This window comes from Petromyzon marinus, chromosome 37 (genome assembly GCF_048934315.1).
Source record: "Petromyzon marinus isolate PM22_M1 ecotype Great Lakes invasive population chromosome 37, UKy_Petmar_22M1.pri1.0, whole genome shotgun sequence".
In the NCBI taxonomy this organism is placed as follows: Eukaryota; Metazoa; Chordata; class Hyperoartia; order Petromyzontiformes; family Petromyzontidae; genus Petromyzon; species Petromyzon marinus.
The window spans coordinates 2537775-2545388 of record NC_133703.1 but is presented as its reverse complement, the minus strand read 5'-3'; the positions used below and the strand labels follow the sequence as shown (position 1 = coordinate 2545388).

General features: G+C 46.7%; 1 long non-coding RNA gene across 1 annotated transcript; it reads left to right on the top strand.

The window, feature by feature from the left end:
* The first annotated feature begins 5350 nt into the window (after positions 1-5350).
* LOC142930122 (uncharacterized) lies at positions 5351-7337 on the top strand. Its single transcript, XR_012946080.1, has 2 exons — positions 5351-6342; positions 6737-7337. It is a non-coding gene; the product is annotated as an uncharacterized LOC142930122 (long non-coding RNA).
* Positions 7338-7614: the final 277 nt, after the last annotated feature.

Sequence of the window (7614 nt, the reverse complement as noted above, 5' to 3'; positions counted from 1 at the left end):
GGCATTGCCACATAGCCCCCAGGGGTCCGCGTACCCCCGAGTAAAAAAAAAAGAAAATTACTGCACTACACCACCCACATGCGTCTCGACGCGCTCGTCACACGTGACGTCCGTGGCACGGCTCGGGTTCCGCAGTGGAAACATAACTTGGTGCCTTGAGAGCCACACGGGGCTGGCTCGGCACTGCCCTGGCGCGGCTTGGTAGCGAGGTGGAAAATAATTCGCATCACGTGGAAATTTATAGCAGCCAAATAACTCTGAAAGCACGTTGATTCTAAATGTTAAAGGAACAACCGGAGGACCCAGGGAATAATCCACGCGGCCACGAGAAGACAGAGAGAGAGACACGCAAACTCCAAATATTACAGGCGTCACAATTTGGATCGAACTCACGGACTTCCTGCATACGAGGCGAGGGAGATAACATCTTGCGAGGGAGATAATATCTTGTCATGGAGATAACATCGTGTCAGGGAGATAACATCTTGTGAGGGAGATAATATCTTGTCAGGGAGATAACATCTTGCGCGGGAGATAACATCTTGCGAGGGAGATACCATATTGCGCGGGAGATAACATATGTACTCTTTGGTTCTATTCGGTAAAGTCACGTAGGGAAAAATAAATAAATAAAATGAACAACAATCACGACGTTTCGGCCACAAAACAAGTGGCCTTCATCAGGTGAAGGGACCAAAGAGTATGGATCCTTGCAGTCACGAAAACTTCAAATCCACATTTCACCACTCTGGTTAATGTGGGTTGGTGAAGACGTATAGTATGTATAGTACAACCAATTTTGATGGACTGCCCTTTGCTGCCCACCATGTAGCCCGACACCACACTTTTAGACCTGTTATGCACTATCCTGGCTCAAACCCTGCTGAGCGTCCGATTAAAACACTGACGAGATCTCAATATTTAAAACTGGCCCAAAGCCCCGTCATAGCACGAACATTACACTTTACCTATCTCAACAAATGTGGACATCATGAATCTTTGGTCTAATCTCAGATCTTGTGAGTTATAACTCGGGAGCTCCTCATGCACAGCCAGCCAAGGATAACTCCCTGCTATAGTGACGTCACAGCAAAAGGGCGTGACGTCACCTAAATATGGGCGTGGTCAAAAGCGGCCCCATCCCCCGCTCTTCCCGACCTTGCTTCCCCCCTCGCCGAGGTTACCCACATGAACAATAATAATAAATCATAGATGTACATTATGAAAAAATCAATGATTTTTCACAAAACTGCTCCTGTACGGCCTTTTGCCAATCCCCTGCTGGAGAGCCTCTTGACGATCGCACGAATCGTGTTGGTTATTTGCACATACTTCACCATGCCGGTGAGTATGGGTTGGTAAAGGAAAAGGAGGAGCATTAACGTACAAACAAAAACCTATTTTACTAGAATGCCTTCTGCTTCCCATCATGTAGCCTGTAACACCTGGTATGCACTATCCAGGCTCCAACCTCCTTAACGTTAGATGGAGACATCTGGCACATCCCCAGCAGTTTTGTCCACAGGCTCAACATTTAACACAAACACACATCTCTAACACTAACGTTAAACTTTACCTATCTCGACGAAGGTAGACATCGTGAATCTTTGATTTTTTCTCGAATTCAGAGTCAGAAGTCAGGAGCTCCTCGCGTGCACAGCCAGCCCACGATAAAGTCCGACCCAGAATGATGTCACCGTGACGTCGGTTCAATATAGGCGTGGCCAGAATGTGGGTGTGGCCAACGGCGGCGGCTTCCCCGCCCCCCGCTGCCCCTCCCCGCAGGTTTCTCTCAACCCTCAGTGCGCATGCGCAGGCCGCGCGTCTCGGACATCGCCTTCAGCGGCCGTTGGCGACGCGGCGGTTGTGGCGGGAAAATTAATTAAAAAAACTCCGAATAACCGCGACCTTTAACTACCCTCACGGATAATCCACACGGATCTCTGGACGGCAAGGCGAAGACGATCAATGGAATAATCTCCGGTGAGAGACGGAGAGAGATGGGCAGGCGTGAGGGCGAGCCAGGTTCAACTTTGTTGAACGCTGAGCGCAGAGTGAATGGGGTTTGCTTCACTCAGCACGCGGCTTGGACACTTCGGTGTGCAAAGTGTTGTCTGGTTGTGCCGTGTAAAGGAGGAGGACATTCAGTAAATGTCGTTGGTTTGTTAATGGGAGTGTGTGGCACGGTAATGGACTGGGTACGACTTACAACACAAGTTCTGCTCACATTGCACGCTAAGGGTTAGCACGGCGATTACTACGTGTGCATTTATTAGTTATTCATGTTAAAAGTAGTATTGATTGTTAAGACAATGATGTTTAGTATTTGTAGGAGAATCATTTCAATATTGTACAGTATAGCATTGTCCTGCTGTGTGGCTCTCACGTGGCGAGCATCAGTGCAGCAATATTCAGTACGTGGTTGTAATGTACTTCTATAGCCCCCTGCCACCAGTGCAGCAATATTCAGTACGTGGTTGTAATGTACTTCTATAGCCCCCTGCCACCAGTGCAGCAATATTCAGTACGTGGTTGTAATGTACTTCTATAGCCCCCTGCCACCAGTGCAGCAATATTCAGTACGTGGTTGTAATGTACTTCTATAGCCCCCTGCCATCAGTGCAGCAATATTCAGTACGTGGTTGTAATGTACTTCTATAGCCCCCTGCCATCAATGCAGCAATATTCAGTACGTGGTTGTAATGTACTTCTATAGCCCCCTGCCACCAGTGCAGCAATATTCAGCACGTGGTTGTAATGTACTTCTATAGCCCCCTGCCATCAGTGCAGCAATATTCAGTACGTGGTTGTAATGTACTTCTATAGCCCCCTGCCACAAGTGCAGCAATTTTCAGTACGTGGTTGTAATGTACTTCTATAGCCCCCTGCCATCAGTGCAGCAATATTCAGTACGTGGTTGTAATGCACTTCTATAGCCCCCTGCCACCAGTTCAGCAATATTCAGTACGTGGTTGTAATGAACTTCTATAGCCCCCTGCCACCAGTGCAGCAATATTCAGTACGTGGTTGTAATGTACTTCTATAGCCCCCTGCCATCCATGCAGCAATATTCAGTACGTGGTTGTAATGAACTTCTATAGCCCCCTGCCACCAATGCAGCTATGTTCAGTACGTGGTTGTAATGCACTTCTATAGCCCCCTGCCATCAGTGCAGCAATATTCAGTACATGGTTGTAATGCACTTCTATAGCCCCCTGCCATCACCAAACTCACACTGACCAGCGTGGTGAAGTATGGTAAATAACCCCTCCCCCTGGGAGCTGCATAGCATGGGACAGCTGTCAGCCAGCAATGGATTTAAAAAGGAGCTGTACTCCGCACACATTCTTATTCAGGGTAGGGTAAGGAACTTGGAGGTTCGGTACGCATAATGTGCTCGGAAAGTATTGTATTCTGTATGTGTTGAACCTCTTTCGCATCGTACAAAGCCAACCGTGCTCTTCGGAGGTGCGATAATATATAAATATAAGTAGTCATACTACTGTAATACCACTTAATATTTAGCATTCATTGTATTAGTAGTACGGTAATTTTTTTATATGCAGGTGTGCATGCCAAACGTTAACCAATGTTAAATGTTAAGCCTTCTCTTTTGAATACAGTGTGTTTTAAACATGGAGTTGTCTCCAGCTAATTCTTAAATGTATATCATTCATAATGTAATAGTAGGCAGGTAGTGCATTTATGACACTTCAATTGTACATAGAGCTTGCAGGTGTGATGAAGGAAACCATGGGAAAGGCTGGATTTTTTGTTGAAAAAAGGACAACAGCCACAGTAGCTTAAGAGACCTAACGCGAAGTGGTCGACACTGGCCCATGCGATCGCGTTGCGACAGCGGACCCACTTTCCGCACACAGCAGCTCCTCATGGTGCCCCCCATACCAGGACCAGTGGTGACCTTGTAGCCACAGCCATTCCTCTCCCTGGCCCCATCCGGTCCAGGCATCCCAAATCGTACAAAATGTACTGCAACGGTGGTGAGACAAACAGCCCTTCGGGCGACAGCACGGTGACGGACACAAGCCCTCGCGGCAGCCTGGGCAGCACGCTGCTCCGGACCGGAAGCGGGGTCTAGCGCAGCCCTGTGGTGTGCGGAGAGCAGTGCTGCTCGTAGGCGAGCGGTGCGCTGGACGCCTACATCGAGGACTTTGAGCAGAGCGGAATCTGTGCGTCACCGCTACCCAGGATACGTGCAGAGCACAGCGCCGCGCAGCATGGCGGAGCGGAGACGCGCGGAGGAGAGGAGGATGCACAGTGTGGATGAAGGTGGGTTGCGCCTCTCGCCACGCGAGGAATCGCTCCGTGGTGCTTGCACTCGAGTGGCTATCGAGTGTGCACGCGGTGCAATGGTATTGAAGCTATAGTAATAGGTTTTTACCCTTTTATCTGGCACAAAAACTGACACCTTTATACAAGGGATCATGTTTGCAGTAACCACAGCACAAGTAGTCAAAATGCAAACAAAAAAGACAACTCTGATAATATGCACTGTCCTTGAATTTGATTGGTCCATACCCGAGATGGCTTTTCTGAGATCCCAGTCTCCACTGGTGTTGGACCAGAAGACGCAAAAAGGCGTCTTCTTATTCTTAGCGTCTTCTTGTTTGCATTTTGACTACTTGCGTTGTGGTTATCGCAAACATGATCCCTTGTATAAAGGTGTCAGTTTTTGTGCCAGATAAAAGGGTAAAAACCTATTACTATATCTTGTTACTGGCAAAGGAGGTCTCATAAGGTATCGAAGCTAGTTGACTGGAGGGGGGATAATTGGAGAGGAGAACCCCATTTATTTGCTTGTACTGGGTGCTTGTCAATTATGCTATGCTATCATGAATGTAATGTAATTCCCCTAGAAAAAAAACCCTTAATAAGGTCTAAAGATACATTTTCGTGAGAGTCCCACACTGGGATGCTTGGCAAATTCCATTAATGAGTTCATTTTATGTCAGAGAAAACTATCCACAGTAAGCACACGCATATGAGAGGATAGCATAGGTCTGAACAGATAGGTCGGAGCATGCATTTCTTTCTCCTGTCATCTTCCAGCAACTTCACTGATTATCGAGTTTGTAAAGTTTGTGAAATCTAAGTGATCCTCCAACCTTTGTGTCAAAATTTGCAGATCCTAAACTGGACACATCTGAAGTTTAAACAATAACAGCTCATGCACTGATTTATCCCATATTCTCACAAACTCCACAAACGGATAACATCATTAGTTACTGATGGTGCAAAGTAAGGCAACATTGCAGGATTGCCGTTCAGGGGTCAAGGAATCTAGGGGAGAGCAAATTCATTGTGTACCAGTAAAATGTCTGTGGGTCTTACATTGCAGGTGGCATGCTGCCTGTGGAGGACCTCATCTCGGGCACGTGCAGCCTCACTGCTGCGCTGCAGCGGTCATGGCTTATAGCCCGACGGTCAGTCTAACCACGGACCAGTTCCTAGAGGCGCCAGTTGACGGTTCCTCCAAGTCCTTGTTCCGCTCGCCTGGCACCCACCAAGACCTCGCAGTGTCGCACAGAGGCAAGCGGTCATCTCTCGGGGTCACCGCGCACAGCCTCGGCGCATCATTGGTGAGGGGCAATAAGCCAACTGAACGGTTGAGCTCAACAGCGAGAAGCAAAAAGGCCCTGATGCCATTAAATGAGTCGGCAAAGCCCAAAAATTATTTCTTTTCTAACCAGAAGAATGTTTTGTTGTGCTTACGGAGCAGTGAAGCAACTAGGCGTGAGCACTTGCCGAACGGCGGCTGTGCGACAAGTACCTATCCCAGGTGGTTGACAAGCCAAAAGGATGAGCTGGATGTGTCGGGGATCACGAGCATTCCTGAGCTCAGGTACCCGGCCTGGCTGCGCGACTGCGATGTGGACTCCCAGACCAGCAGCCACGAGACGGATACCAGCACGAAGAGAGCAGGTGCCGCTCAGAGCCCGCAAAGCAGACCAAAGTACCCAGAGTGGCTCAAAGATTTGGACATCTCCGGCCTTACGAATGTAGCCAACGAGGAGCCCGTGTCAGAGGACCTTAGATCCCTAGGTGTGTGTGTGTATATATATAGTCTGTATATAGCAGATGACATTTCATATGTTTTCAGGTACATATTCAGTCTTTTCTCACAGAGACGACTGAGCGGCCACCCATGTGGTTGTGACGTGCGATGCGTGATTCTTGATGCACAGCCTCATTGGAGGAGCTGCTGAGCAGGGCGCGCATGGAGTTGGAATCCCCCGGCTTGGAGGCCCCCTCCCCGGGCAGCTTCAACACGGACGTCTTCCTAGGGGCTGATCGTCCCTGGGAAAACCCCTCCACGCCATTGTGAATTTATCTTTATATTCACACTCACGCACAGCATAGAGGCTGCACCGCCTCTAAGTATGATGTCAGATTATGAATGTTATAAGCTAAGCAGGTAAGCCTTGTTATTACTTGGATGGGAGACTATTTGGTAATAGCATATATTATAGATTTTGGCTGCTAGGTAACCAGGAGTTAGTAATACAGCAATGGAATCTTGAATCTATATCCGGAGTTTTGCATTTTACTCCCTCTGTTTTCACCGGGTTCTCCGATTTCCTCTCACATACCACTCGCTGATGAAATTTGCAAAATATCACTGCCAAACCCGCCTGAGACTTGGTGAGATTTTTCTGGCTTCCACCATGATAATAAGTCAACCAAGTAATTTTCTCTCAATCGTGTCTCTTCTCAGGGCCGTGTACCACCTGTCGCGTCTGAAAGAGCTGGTTGACACCATCAAGGAGAACAAGGATGGCTGCATTTTAAGGCGGTGGTCGAGGTTTGTACTCAGAAGGATACGTTCGCTTGGTCCTGCTAATTCATGGTTGTTAAACATCAATGGTACTTCAGGTGCTGTGGTGTGAATCGCAATTACTTGTGAACTTGTGGGGCCCATGGGGCACAGTAATTGCCCTGTTAATGGAAGTGCCACAACAAAGTATTGGAAAAATGTGATGAAGTTCGTTCAGGGTTGGAGTTAGTGAATGGTTGCAGCAGTATTTTGCACAGCAAATCCATGCAGACTCAAATGTCACTTGAAAGAGAACGGATATGTGAAAAATATTGTGAGCACAACTAAACTTATTTTGGTTTTATCCATTTTGGAAGGAGACTACTTTATTGGGAACATACATGCTAGTATTTGTGTAGTTATAAACATTTGGGAAATCACTGTAAAAGTACATTTGTTTATTTAGATTGCACTATACCTGTATTGTAAAATTTCAGAACCTTTTATGTAACTTGTAATCAATAAACCAAAGTTGCATATTGTATGCAACCCATGACTTGGATTGTTTTTATCATGTCTTGTTTAGCATGGTTGGTTATGTACAGTGTGAAAGAAATTCAACATACATTAAATATTTTCTGATATTTGAATGTTTATATTGTACATGTATATTTATTTTACAATAAATCTGAGACAAAGGCTTATACACATGGAATTGAAAATATTCAGCTATGATTTGTATTTCTCAAGTATTTTAAGAAAAGTCAGCGAGTCTCGTGACATGTCTTCACATTTGGGGGTGATGATTGTGATGGATATACAAGCATTAACCTGCTTAC